Source organism: Pteropus vampyrus, unplaced genomic scaffold (genome assembly GCF_000151845.1).
Source record: "Pteropus vampyrus isolate Shadow unplaced genomic scaffold, Pvam_2.0 Scaffold285, whole genome shotgun sequence".
Taxonomy (NCBI): domain Eukaryota; kingdom Metazoa; phylum Chordata; class Mammalia; order Chiroptera; family Pteropodidae; genus Pteropus; species Pteropus vampyrus.
The window spans coordinates 1,824,573-1,839,728 of record NW_011889066.1 but is presented as its reverse complement, the minus strand read 5'-3'; the positions used below and the strand labels follow the sequence as shown (position 1 = coordinate 1,839,728).

Here is a 15,156-nt window from a genome sequence, read left to right as displayed (position 1 = left end):
TTTTTCTTGCCTAATTACTCTGACTAGAATTCCCAGTACTGTGTTGAATAGAAGTGGTGAAAGTGGGCATCCTTACCATTTTCTGATCTTAGAAAAGCTGTCGGTCTTTCACCATTGATTATGATGTTTTTTATATATGACTTTTATTATGTTAAAGTAGTTTTCTTTTATTCATTGTTTTTTAAGAGTTTTTATCAAGAAAGGGTGTTATATTTCATCAGTGTTTTGGGGCTTCAATTGAAAATTGAGATGAACTTGTGTTCATTTTCCCTTTATTCTATTAAGTGGTATACTACATTGATTGATTTTCATATGTAGAACCATCTTTGCAAGCCAGGAATAAATCCCACTTGGTCATAGTGTAATTTTTTTTTTAATATGCTGTCAAATTTGGTTTTCTAATATTTCATGGAGGATTTTTACATCAATATTCATAAGGGATTTGGGTTTTTAGTTTTCTTGTAGTGCCTTTGTCTGGCTTTTAAAATCAGGGTTATACTGGCCTCATAGAATGAGTTAGGAAGTGTTCCCTCCTCTTTAATTGTTGTAGAAGTTTGAGGACTAGTATTACTTCTTCTCTAAATGTTTGATAGAATTCACCAGTGAAGCCATCAGGTCTAGGGCTTTTCTTTGTCAGGAGATTTTTTTTTAACTGATTCAATCTCCTTACTAGTTATAGGTCTATTTTGGTTTTCTATTTCTTTGTGATTTAGTCTTGGTATGTTTTTGTGTTTCTAGAAATTGGTCTGTTTTATTTAGATTATCCAGTTTGTTGACATAAAATTGGTCACAGTGCTCATAATCCTTTTTATTTCTGCAGAGTCAGTAGTAACAACCTCACTTACATTTATGATTTTAGTAATTTGAATCTTCTTTTATTCTTACTCCATCTAGCTGATGGTTTGTCAATTTTGTTGATCTTTTTGAAGAGCAACTTTTGGTTTCATTAATTTTCTCTATTTTTCTATTTTCTATTTTATTTACCTCTGCTCTAATCTTTATTATTTCCTTCTTTTTGTTCACTTTGAGTTTTTTTTCTTTTTGTAGTTCCTTAAGTTGTAAAATTAGATTGTTGATTTATTTCCTGTTTTTTAATGTAAGCATTTATAGCTATAAATTTCCCCATTAGCACTTTGCTATATTCCATAAGTTTTGGTATGTCATATTTTCATTTTCATTTTTCTCTATTTTCAATTTCTTTTGTAATTTCTTCTTTGATCCAATTTCCACAAATTTGCGAATTTTCCAGTTTTTCTTCTATTATTGATTTCTAACTTTATCCCCTTTTGGTCAGAGATGATATCTTATATGACACACATCGTTTCAAATCTATTGAGACTTAATTTATGCCATAACATGTTGTGTATCCTGGAAAATGTCCTATGCGCACTTGAGAAAATGTGTATGCTGTTGTTGGGTAGACTGTTCTGTATATGTCTGTCAGATACAGGTGGTCTGTTGTGTTGACTAAGTCCTCTATTTCCTTACTCATTTCTGTCTGGTGCTCTATCAGTTATGATTGGTGTACTGAAGTCTCCAACTATTATTGTAGAACTGTTAATTTCTCCCTTCCATTCTGTCAGTTTTGCTTCATGTATTTCGGTAGTCTGCCATTAGGTAAGTAAATGTTTATATTTATTCTATCTCTTGCTGTGTCAAAACTTTTATTAATATATAATGTTGTTCTTTGTGTCTTGGAATCTTTAAATTTAACATCTATTTGTCTGATGTCGGTGTAACCACCCTTGCTCTCTTTTGGTTACTATTCACATGGAATCTCTTTTTTCATCCTTTCACTTTCAATTTGTGTCACTGGACCTCAACTGAATCTCTTGTAGACAACATATAGAACTGGGTTTTGTGTTTTTATCTATTCTGCCAATTTCTATTTTTGATTGGAGAGTTTAATCCATTTACACCTAAAGTAATTACTGATAAGGAAGAAGTCTGTCATTTTCCTGTTTGTTTTCTGTATGCCTTATGGCTTTTTTTTTTTTTTTTTTTTTGTCCCTTATTTCTTATATTACTCTCTACTTTTTTAGTCCATTTTTTACAGTGAAATATTTCAATTTATTTGTCATTTCCTTTTGTGTATATTCTATAACTATCTTCTTTGTGATTACCATAGATATTACATTTAAGACCCTAAAATCATAAGGCTCTAATTTGAATTTATGCCAGTTTAACCTCAATAACATACAAAAACTCTGCTCCTCTACAGTTTGTTGTTGATGTTACTTAATTACATCTTTTTACATTGTGTGCCTGAATGTGTAAATTAGCAATTCTTTTAAATGCATTAGTTTCTTAAATTGTGTATAAAACAAGATTTGGAGTTACCATAGTACTAGTGTTTAGATTAACAATTTTTTTCTGTAAACATATTAGTCTCTTAAATCATATAGAGAACAAAAAAGTGCAGTTATAAACCATTGTTACAATAATACTAGCTCTTATAATTGCCCATGTATTTGCCTTTATTGAGATCTTTATTTCTCTGTATGGCTTCAAGTAACTGTCTAGTGTCCTTTCATTTCACCCTGCAGGACTCTGCTGAGCATTTCTTGCAGGGCAGGTAAAATAGTGACATACTCCATCAACTTTTGTTTGTCTGGGAATGTCTTAACTTCTCTCTCACTTTTGAAGGACAGTTTTGCCAGATATAGGATTCTTGGTTGACACTTTTATTTGAGCACTTTGAATATATCAGCCCACTGTCTTCTGGTCTCCAAAGTTTCCGATGTGAAATCTGCTCATAATCTTATTGAGGATCCCTTATTTGTGATGAGTCACTTGTCTCTTGCTGCTTTGTCTCTTGCTGCTTTCGAGATTCTCTTTTGTTTTTTGAAAGTTTGATTATAATGTGTCTTGGTGTGGGGTTTTGAGTTCAATTAACTTGGAGATCCTTGAACTTTTTAGATGTTTTATTCATGTCTTTCATGAAATTTGGGGAGTTTTCAGCCATTATGTCTTCAGATATTTTCTCTAATCCTCTCTCTCTCTTGTCCTTTTGCATGTGTGGTCCACTTGATGTTGTCCACACATCCCTTAGGCTTTATTTTTTTTCCCTGGCTTTATTGAAATATAGACAATTAGTTGCTTGTATTTACATTGTACAATTCAATGAGGTTTTTTTTTTTCAATTATAGTTGGCATACACTAATATATTAGTTTCAGTTGTATAGCATAGTGATTAGAGATCTATATAACTCACAAAGTAATCACCCCACTAAATCTAGTAACCCTCTTCTCCCTTACATATGTATTACATTATTAACTATTTTTCTTATGCTACACTTTATATCTCCATGTCTATTTTGTAATTATCCATTTGTATTTCTTAATCCCTTTGCCCTTTTTGCCATCCTCCCAACAATCCTACTGTCTGGTAGCCCTCAAAATATTCTCTGTATCTATGAGTTTATTTCTACTTTTTTTTGTTGTTGTTTATTTTGTTCTTTAGATTTCACATGTACGTGAAATCATGCGATATTTGTCTTTCTCTGTCTGACTTATTTCATTCAGCTCAATAGCCTCTAGGTCCATCAAGGCAATATCTTTTTCCATCCCCTTCCTTTTAGTCTGTGTGTATCTTTTAATCTGAACTGAGTTTCTTGTAGGCAGCATATGTAGAGATCTTGTTTTCTTATCCATTCAGTTACTCTATCTTTTGGTTGGAGCACTTAATTCTTTTCCTTTTGAGGTACTTGTTGATAGGAATGTAGTTATTACTATTCTTTATTCATGTTTTTGATGCATAATTTTTCTTCTTAAAGAAGTCCCTCCAACATTTCCTGTAATACTGGCTTGGTGTTGATAAATTCCTCTAGCTTACTTTTGTCTGAGAAGCTCTTTATCTGTCCTTCAGCTCTAAATGATAGTTTTGCCGGATAAAGTATTCTTGGTTGCAGATCCTGGGTTTTCACCATGGTGAATATTTTGTGTCAAGCCCTTCTGTCCTGCATAGTTTCTTTTGAGAAATCAGGTGCTAGTCTTATGGGTGCTCCTTTATAGGTAACTAACTATAGGTAACTTTTCTTGCTGCTTTTCTGTTGCTGCTTTTAAGATTCTCCCTTTGTATTTAACCTTTGTTATCCAAATTATAATGTGTCTTGGTGTGGTCCTCTTTAGGTTCATCGTTTTTGGAACTCTCTGAGCTTCCTGGGGTTATGTCTATTTCCTTCTCCGAGTGAGGGAAATTTTCCATCATTATTTCTTCAAATAGCTCGTCAACATCTTGTTTTCCTTGTTTTCCTAAGACATGGACGTTTTTACCTTTAATTGTGTCCCATAGGCTCCTTAAATTATTATTATAATCTTGGCTTCCTTTTTGTTGCTGTTCTGGTTGAGTGTTCTTGGCTTCCCCATCCTCTTTAGCAGTGGTTCAATCTTCTTTTTATCCACTCTATTTATTCCATCTAATATATTCTTCACCTCAGATAATATGTTCTTCATTTTGGACTGGTTCCCTTTTATAATTTTCATTTCCATTTTTATGTTTTTTATCTCTTTGTTAAAGTTATCACTGAGTTCATCTATACTTCCCCTAAATTCATTGAGCATCTTAATAACAATGTTTTCAACTCTGTATCTGTTAGATTGCTTGACTCCATTATTCCTGGATCTCTGTTCTGTCCTCTTATATAGTTTCTGCTTCTTTGTCTTCCCATTTTGGTTGCCTTTCTGTGTCTGTTTCTATGTACTAAGCAAAGCTCCTAAGTCTCCCGGTTTTGTTAGCATGGATCTGTGCAGTAAGTGTCCAGTGGCACAGTCCTGAGAGGGGTTCAGCTGTAGGCCAAGTTTAGCCCCAGCCTGTGACCTTCCGGGGCTATCTGTTAAGATTCAGCAAGCAACCCACAGAAGCTGTGCTTATAGTTGCCTCAAGAGGCCATGCCAGAAACTGAGGTCAGCCACCACCAGTGTGAGTCTTGGAGCTCGTCAAGAAACATCGACTCACTGAGGACACAACTGTATGTGGCTTGGGTGGGGCCATGAGTTGGGGAAGGCAGAGTTTCAGGGAATTCTTCAGTGGAGCACCTCTGTTATCCAGTTAGATGATGTCTCAGCTATGGTGGCGCTGAGCCTGCACACTGGGAGAGGAAGGGCTCAAGAGATGAACAATGGACACTGCCAGCACTTCTGCCTTGGAGAAAGCCTCATATCTAGCCCTTGCTCCGACAACTCAGTGTCCCTCTATAAGTCCCTGGTGACCCCCGTGCTGCCGGCCAGGCTCTGGGGCTCAGAGTGAACAGGTCCTCACCATGAAAGTCTGCTTGCTGACACAGCCCCTTTAAGAGGCATCTGCAGCTGCCACAGCGTCTCTCCCACTCAGCCACTCGGACCAGGGAGCCTTGATTTTCGCTCCCTCCTACCTTCTACCATTGCAGGGTGATTTCTTATTTCCCTCCCTAGTTGTAGTGCTTCTGCTCATTTAGGTCCCAGAAGACTTTACTTGCTGTTTGCTCCATGTTTCTGTCACAACTTTGATGTAGTCACAAGAGGGATAAACAAAGCTTCTGTCATCTATGGCATTTTTTTTTAGGCTTTATTTACTTTTACTTAACCTTTTGTATATCTGTTCCTCAGACTCAATAATTCCTTTAGTTCTCTCTTAAAGTTCTCTGATTCTTTCTTCTGACTGCTCAAATCTGCTTTTGAATCTCGCTAGTGAAATTTTCATTTCAGTTATTGTATTTTTAACTCAAGAATTTCTTTTTTGTTTCTTTTTAAATGTACTCTCTTTGTTGATATTTCCATTTTGTTTAACGCCATTTTTCTTGACATTCTCCACATCTTCCTTTAGTTCTTAAAGCATCTTTAAGATAGTGTTTTCAGAATTTTGTCAGATATTTTTTCGGGACAGTTTCTGCTTTGTTCGTTTGTTTGTTTCATTTGAATCGGCCATATTTTCTCATTTCTATATATAGCTCATGTTTCTTTTGTTAAACACTGGACATTTGAATCTAATAATGTGGTAACTCTGGAAATCAGATTCTTCCCCTTCCCAAGCAATAGTTGTTTTTTGCTTCTGTTTTTACTGGTTTTGTTTTTCTGATTGTTGTAGGCTATCTCTGTGCCTACGGTAAGCCTGAGGTGTAAATGTAAGGTTTTGTGGTTGTTGTTTTGTTTTCTGAGCTTTTCCCTGGACATGCACGGTCACTTGCTAATTTTCCCCATATACACAGTTCTGTTTAACATTATGCTGTTTAATTTTGGCTTCAAAAAGGGAAAAAGAGAAAAACAAAAGGGGAGATGAAAGGGAGTTAGTCCTTTAAGTCCTTTGTAAGTCACTCTGGCTGGAGTTGAAGGGGATTTCAACAATGGGGGTAGGGTGCAAGAACAATAGTTGCCTTCCCTTGTCTGGATCTATATTTTCAGAATGAGCAATCAGTGATTGGAGCACAGATATTCAGTATTAGGAGAACTGGGTCCTTTATGCCCACTCTGGCTCCCATCCCACACGCTGCATGTAAACTGCTCCAGAAACATATGCACAGCTGCCTGTCATGTGGCTGGGGTTGGGGAATGGGTACTTTCCACTGTGATAAGAGCTGAAATTGAGTGAAATTAACTATAATTTACCATCCATTCCTTCCCTTCCACCAAGCCTTCAATAGACTCCAGAATTTCAAAATAATTACGTCAAATAGATTCTGCCAGTATGATTATTGTCTAGCTGGGAAGACAGATTCCTGGTTCTTCCTCATCCACCATCTTCCCAGAAGCTAGTATGCTTAGGTTTTAAGGACCTGCCAAACTATGTTCCATAGCAGCTGCTTTCTTTTACATTCACACCATCAATATATGAGGGTTCTAGTTTCTCCACATCCTCTCTAACACTTATTAATGTCTGGCTTTTTTTTTTATTACAGCCATCCTAGTGGGTGAGAAGTCATATGTCCTTGAGGTTCTGATTTAGATTTCCTTAATGACTACTGATGTTGAGCATCTTTTCATTTGCTGTTAGCAATGTGTATATTTTTTGGAGAAATGTCTATTCATATCTTTTGCCCATTTAAAACATTGCGTTATGTCTTTTATTGTTTAGTTGTAGGTATTCTTTATATATTATGGATACTAATTCCTTATCAGATATATGATTTAAAAATATTTTCTCCTAGTTGGTGGATTTTGTTTTCACCTTCTTGATGGTGTCCTTTGAAACACAAAAGTTTTTAATGTTGATGTACAGTTATGCCTTGCATAACAATGGTAGTCCTATATAATTATAATGGAGCTGAAAAATTTTTATTGCCTAGTGACATTGTAGCTGTCATAACATCATAGCACAATGTATTACTCGTGTGTTTTGGTGATACTGGTATAAACAAACCTATTGTGCTGCTAGTTGTATGAAAGCATAGCACACACAATTATGTGTAGTACATAATACTTGAAAATGATAAATGACTGTTACTGGTTTATGTATTTACTATACTATGCTTTTAATCAATATCTTAAGTGTGGTTTTCTACTTATAAAAAAAGTTTGGTATAAAACAATATGCTGCGTTACACTGGCAGCAGCCTCATACATCTTGTGTTTACTACATCTCTTGATTGCATCATTTCTCTTTGTGCTTGACTTAATCTCATTTTATTTTGTACAGTAACATGTTGTACAGCTTGTAACTTAGGAACAATAGGCTAGGTGTGTAGTAGCCTATACTGTCTAGGTTTGTGTAAGTGTACACTATGATATTTGCACAATGATGAAATCGCCTAATGACACATTTCTGAGATTGTATCCCCATTATTAAGTGCCTATTGACTGTAGTCCAGTTTATTTATGTTATTATTTTGTTGCTTGTTCTTTTGGTGTCATACCTAAGAAATCATTGATGACTCTAAGGTCATGGAGATTTATGTTTACATTTTCACTAGGAGTCTCATAGTTTTAGCTCTTACATTCAGGTCTATGATCCATTTTGAGTTAGTTTTTGTATATGATTTGAGGTAGAGGTCCAATTTCATTCTTTTGCATGTGGATATCAAGTTTTCTCAGCATAATCTTTGAAAGACTATTCTTTCTCTATTGAACTGTCTTGACACCCTAATCAAAAGTCAACTGAACATAAATGTAAGGGTTTGTTTCTGAATTCTGAATTATATTTCACTGATTTACATGTCTCTCTTATCCCAGCACCACACAGCCATGGTTACTGTAGTTTTGTGGTAAGTTATGAAATTGGGAAGTATGAATCCTTTAAGTTTGTTCCTTTTCAAGATTATTTTAATTTTCCCGAATCCCTGAATTTCCACATAAATTTAATGATCAGTTATCAATTTCTGCCAAAAAAAAAAAAAGGTAGCTGGGATTTTGATGGGGATTGCATAGAATCTGTAGATCAACTTGGGGAATACTGCCACCTTAACAATATTAAATCTACTAAACACAGAAAATCTTTCCATTCGTTCAGGTCTTTAATTTCTTTTAGTGATATCTTGTAGTTTTCAGTGACAAGTCTTACACTTTTTTTGTTAAATTTATTCCCTATGATTTTATTCTTTTTGATGATATTGTAAGTGGAATTGTTTTTGAAATTTCACATTTGGATTATTCATTACTAGTATTTAGAAATGAAATTGTTGTATATTAATCATGTATTCTATAACCTAGCTGAACTCATTTATTAGTTCTAATAGTTTGTGAATTCTGTAGGGTTTTCTATATTTATATCAAATCATGTTGGTTATGAGCAGACATAGTTTTACTTCTTTTCCATCCTCGATGATTTTTATTTCTTTTTCTGCCTAATTACAATGGCTAGAACCTCCAGTTCACTGTTGAATAGAACTGGTGAGAGTGGGCATTCCTGTCTTGTTCCTGATCTTAGAGGGAAAGCATCAAGTCTATCACCATTAAATATATAAGCAGTGGGTTTTTCCTAGATGGCCTTTCTCAGTTTAATAAAGTTCCCTTTGATTCCTAGTTTGTTTAGTGTTTTCATCATAAAAGAGTATTAGATTTTGTGCAATGTTTTTTCTGCATCTATTGATGATCATATGGATGTTTTTTCTTTATTCTGGTACTATGGTGTAGTATCTGGATTAATTTTGTAGGTTGAACCAACCTTGCACTCCTGGAATAAATCTTAACATGGTCATTGTGTATAACCCTTTTTATTTATTGGATTTGATTTGCTAGTATTTTGTTGAGGGTTTTGCATCTATATTCATAAGAGATATTGATCTGTAGTTTTCTTGTGATGTCTTTGGTTTTCATATGAGTAACAATACAGGGCTCATATAAAGAGTTAGAAAGTGTTCTTTCACTTTCTGATTTTTGTTTGTTTGTTTTTGAATAGTTTGGAAGAGATTGATGTTGATTTTTAAATATTTGGTGAAATTCACCAGTGAAGCCACCTGATCCAGGGCTTTTCTTTGTGGAAATTTTAAATTTTTTCAATTACAGTTTACATTTATTTTAAAAAATCTTTTTTAACTTTTTAAAAATTAAGTTTATTGGGGAAACATTGGTTAATACAATTATAAAATTTTCAGGTGTACGTTATAATTTGACATCTGTATATTCTATTGTGTGTTTACCACCCAAAGTCCAGTTTCTTTCAGCTACCATATATTTGATCCCCTTTACCCCCTTCACCCTCCTTCTACCCCTCCATATTTGACCGCCTTAATTATGTCTACCTACCCTCTCCTCTCCCACCTCCTACCCTCTGGTAACCACTAGTCGATAGTCCATGTCCATGAGTCTCTGTCTGTTTGTCTTGTTGATTTGTTGCTTTTAGATTTATATCCTACATATAAGTGATATCATGTGATTTTCAACTTTTTCTGTCTGGCTTATTTCAATTAGTATGATTATCTCGAGGTTCATCCATGTTGTTGCAAATGACAGTATTTCATCTCTTCTTATGGCTGATAATATTCCATGATATATATGTACCACAGCTTCTTTAGCCAATCATCTATCCTAGGACATTTCAGTTGCTTCCATATCCTGGCCTCTGTGAATAATGCTGCTATGAACATTGGTGTGCAAATATCTTTTTCAGATAGGAGTTTTCAAGTCTTCAGAGTAAATATCCAGTAGAGGGATTGCTGGATCATATGGTAGATCAATTCTCAGATTTTTGAGGAACCTCCATACTGTTTTCCATAGTGGCTGTACCAATTTGCAGTCCCATCAGCAGTGTATAAGGATTCCTTTTTCTCCGCATCCTCTCCAACATTTGTTATTACTTGTCCTGTTGATTATAACTATTCTAACAGGTGTGAGATGGTATCTCATTGCGATCTTGATTTGCATTTCCCTGATAGCTAGCAATGTTGAGAATCTTTTCAAATATTTGTTGGCCATTTGTATGTTTTCTTGGGAGAAGTGTCTGTTCAGGTCCTCTGCCCATTTTTCAATAAAATTGTTTGTTTATTTGTTGTTAAGTTGTATGAGTTCCTTATATATTTTGAACATTAACCCCTTATTGGATGTATCATAAGTGAATATCTTCTCCCATTTTAATAGATTGTCTTTTCATTTTGTTGATGGTTTCTTTTGCTGTGCAAAAATACTTTAGTTTGATGTAGTCCCATTTGTTTTTCTTTTGTTTCCCTTGCCTGAAGAGCCACATCTAGAAAGATATTATTAATTGCTATGTCAAAGAGTCTACTGCCTGTATTTTCTTCTAGGAGTTTTATGGTTTCAGGCCTTATATTTAAGAGTTTAATCCATTTCGAGTTTTTTTTTATGTGTGTATGGTGTAAGAAGGTGATCCAATTTCTTTCTTTTGCATGTGTCTGTTCAGTTCCCCACTTATTGAAGAGACTGTTTACCCCATCGTATATTCTTGCCTCCTTTGTCATAGATTAATTAACCATATAGGTGTGGATTTACCTCTGGGTTCTCTATTCTGTTCCATTTATCTATGTGCCTGTTTTTATGTCAGTACCATGCTGTTTTGATTACTATTGCCTTGTAGTATAATTTGATATCAAGTATCATAATACCTCCAACTTTGTTCTTTTTTTTTCAAGATTACTTTGGCTATTTGATATTTCTGTGTTCCATATAAATTTTAGGATCAATTTTTCTAGTCTTTGTGAAAAATGCCATTGGTATTTTGATAGGGATTGTACTGAATCTATAGATTGTTTTGGGTAGTGTGGGCATTTTAATGATGTTAATTCTTCCCATCTATTAGCATGGTATATGCTTCCATTGATTTCTATCTTCTTCAATTTCTTTCTTCATTGTCTCATAGTTTTCTTAGTACAGGTCTTTTACCTTCTCGGTTAAATTTATTCCTAGGTATTTTTTTGATACAATCATAAATGGGATTGTTTTTCTTATTTTCTCTTTCTGATAGTTCATTATTGGTGTATAAAAATACAACTGATTTCTGCATATTAATTTTGTATCCTGCTACTTTACCGAATTTATCAGTTCTAACAGTTTTTTGGCAGAATCTTTAGAATTTTCTATGTATAGTGTCATGTCATCTGAAAATAATGAGTTTTATTTCTTCCTTTTGAATTTGGACAACTTTTATTTCTTTTTCTTGTCTGATTACTGTGACTAAAGCTTCTAATACTGTGTTGAATAAAAGTGGTGAAAGTGGATGTCCTTGTCTTGTTCTTGATCTTAAGGAAAAAGTTTTTAGGTTTTCACTGAGTATGATGTTATCTGTGGGAATGTCATATATAGCCTTTATTATATTGAGGTATGTTCCCTCTGTTTCCATTTTGCTGAGAGTTTTTATCATAAATGAACACTGGATTTTGTCAATGCTTTTTCTGCATCTATTGATATGATCACATGATTTTTATCTTTCAGTTTGTTAATATGGTGTATCACGTTAATTGATTTGCAAATATTGAACCAACCTTGCATCCCAGGAATAATTCCCATTTGATCATGGTGTATGATCTTTTTAATGTATTACTGAATTCAGTTTGCTAATATTGTGTTGAGGATTTGTGCATCTATGTTCATAAGGAATATTGGCCTATACTTTTCTTTTTATGTAGTGTCTTTCTCCGATATTGGAACCAGGATAACGTTGGCCTTATAAAATGAGCTTGGAAGCCTTCTCTCTTCTTGAAATTTTTGGAATAGTTTGAGAAAGATTAGTGTTAATTCTTCTCTGAATGTTCGGTAAAATTCACCTGAGAAGCCATTTGGTCCAGGATATTTGTTTGTTGGGAGTTTTTTGATTACTTATTTGATTTTGTTAGTAGTAATCAGTCCATTTAGATTTTCTGTTTCTTCTTGATTCAGTCTTGGAAGATGGTATGTTTCTAGGAATTTATCCATTTCTTTTAGATTGTCCAATTTGTTGGCATATAATTGCTCATAGTATTTTCTTATAATCCTTTGTATTTCTGTGGTGTCAGTTATTGCTTCTTCTCTTTCATTTCTGATTTTATTTGGGTCATCTCTTTTTTTCTTGATGAGTCTGGTTAAAGGTTTATCAATTTTGTTTATCTTTTCAAAGAACCAGCTCTTAGTTTCAATGATCTTTTATATTGTTTTTTTTTTAGGCTCTATTTCACTTATTTCCACTCTGATATTTATTATTTCCTTCCTTCTACTTACTTTGGGCTTTGTTTGTTCTTTTTCTAATTCCTTTATGTATAAGGTTAATTATTTATTTGAGATTTCTTGTTTCTTGAGGTTGGCCTCTATTACTATGAATTTCCCTCTTAGAACTGCTTTTGCTGTGTCCCATAGATTTTGGGACATTGTGTTTTCATTTTCATTTGTCTCAAGGTATCTTCTAATTTCTCCCTTGATCTCATTGTTAACTCATTCATTGTTTAGTAGCATGTTATTTAGCCTCCATGTGTTTGTGTGTTTTTCTGTGTTTGTTTGTTTGTTTGTTTTAGGAAAAAAATGGGTAGAGTAATCTTGGTTGTAGGGACTTGGTTTTTATCACATTGAGTGTTTTGTGCCAATCTCTTCTGGCCTGCAAAGTTTCTGTTGAGAAATCAACTAACAGTCTTACAGGAGCTCCCTGATAGGTAACCAACTGCTTCTCTCTTGCTGCTTTTAAGAGTCTCTCTTTGTCCTTAAACTTTGACATTTTAATTACGATGTATCTTGGCATGGTCCTCTTTGAGTTTTCCTTATTTGGAACTCTCTGCACTTCTTGGATTTGTATGTCTAGTTCTTTCGCCAGTCTAGGGAAGTTTTCTGTCATTATTTCTTCAAATCGGGTTTCAACTCCTTGCTTTCTCTTCTCCTTCTGGTACCCCTATAATGTGAATGTTGATGTGCCTGATGTTGTCCCAGAGGTCTCTTAAACTATCCACATTTTAAAAATTCTTTTTTCTTGTTCTCATTCTGATTGGGCGTTTTCTGATACCTTCTCTGTCAAATTGATGATTCAGTCTTCTGCTTCATCAAATCTACTGTTGATTCCTTCTAATGTATTCTTCATTTTTACTGTTTCTTTCTTATGTTTCCTATCTCTTTTTGTTTGTTTTTAAATTCTCACTCAGTTCATCTACTCTTCCTCTAAGTTCATTGAGCATCCTTATAACCAATGTTTTAGACTCTGCATTTGGTAGATTGTTTGTCTCCATTTATTTCATTTAGCTATTCTTCTGGAGTTTGGTCTGTTCTTTCATTTGGGACATGTTTCTTTGTCTCCCCATTTTGGCTGCCTCTCCAGGTTTATTTCTATGTGTTATGTAGATCTGCTATATCTTCTAGTCTTGGCAGAATGGCCTATGTAGTAGTTATCTCCTAGGGCCCAGTGGCACAGTTTCCTGGTTCACCTGAGTCAGACGCTTCAGGTGTGTCTCTTGTGTAGGTTGTATGTGCCCTTCTGTTGTACTTGAGCCTTGACTGTTGCTATAATGTCAGTGAGTGGGATTGACCCTTAAGCTGACTGGTGTGAGTACTGGCCATGAATACAGCAGACAAGTTGTTGTTCAGGGGCTACCTCACGGAGTGAGATTCAATTTAGCAGGGCTCTGGTGCCTGCCGAGTCCACTCTTTGGGTGTGTTGTTTGTGGAGGTAATTGGGTAATGCTCTGGTGTGGTCTAAAGCCACCCTCCAGGTCTGTTAGTTCTGAGGCCTCTGGGGAGGGTCTCTGTTGTAGGCCAATGTCAGCTACTGTCTGTGTCTAGCCCAGGTCACCTGTTAGAAGCTACAAAATGATCTTCAGTTAGTAGCTGCCTGTGCTGGGCATGGAGGCACCTGGGGGAGGTTATGCTGGGAACCCAGGCTGGCTGTCACTAGTGCCAGGCTTGGGACCACTTAGCAAGAGATATAGGGTAGATGGAGGCTAGCTACTGCTTGTTTGGGGTTTGTGGGTCTTTGAGAGATTTTAGGAAATTCCACAGCACAGAACAAAGCTGGATACTTGTGAGCAACAGCCACCACAAGAGGTTGGGGCTGGTGTGCAAGTTGGGTGGGGCAGGGCATACAGTGAGCTACACTGATGGAGACTCAGATATGGCCTGTGTATGCATGGTGGGTGAGGGGAGGGCTCAACAAAAGAACAATGGCTTCTGCCAGCACTTCCGTCTGGGAGAAAGCTGCCTCTCCAGCCCTCACCCTGAAACTAGACAACTCAGTTCCTCCCCATATATCCCTGGCACCTTTTCTGCTGCTGTCCCAGTGCTGGAGCTCTGAGTGAGTGAGTGAGTCTGTCAGTAAGTCTGTGCATGGACCCTTTAAGAGGAACACTTGTTACTCGTCTCACTCAGCCACAATCTCTGCTGGTTTTCATAGGCAGAACTTGTGGGGACTTCTCTTCCTGGCATTGGAACCCTGGGCTGAAGAGCCTGATGTGGGGCTGGGACCCCTTGCTCTTCAGTGAGGACCTTTACAGCCAAGATATCCCTCCTGATTCTTAACCACCGTCTGTGGATGTGAGACCAGCCTGTTTCATTACTCCACTCCTCCTACTGTCTCAACATGGCTTCTTCTTTATATCTGTGGGAATTTTTTTAAATTACTAATTCAATCTCTTTTGTTATAAATTTGTTAGAGTTTCTATTTTTGCTTGAGTCATTTTTAGGAATTTGTGTCTTTCTAAGAATTTTTCCATTTCATATAGGTTATTTAATTTACTGTTGTACAATTGTTCATCTTGTGCTTTTATAATCTTATTTCTGTAAGTTCCAGTACTAATGTCTCCTCTTCCACTCCTGTTTTTAGTATTTGATTCTTCATTATTTTCTTCT

At 35.5% G+C, this 15,156-nt stretch overlaps 1 protein-coding gene across 1 annotated transcript in view; it reads left to right on the top strand.

Annotated features, from left to right (window-relative positions):
• CHST13 (carbohydrate sulfotransferase 13) overlaps window positions 1-15,156 on the top strand; it is a 34,352-nt gene that overhangs the window by 12,600 nt on the left and 6,596 nt on the right. The gene's annotated exons all lie outside the window — the stretch shown is intronic.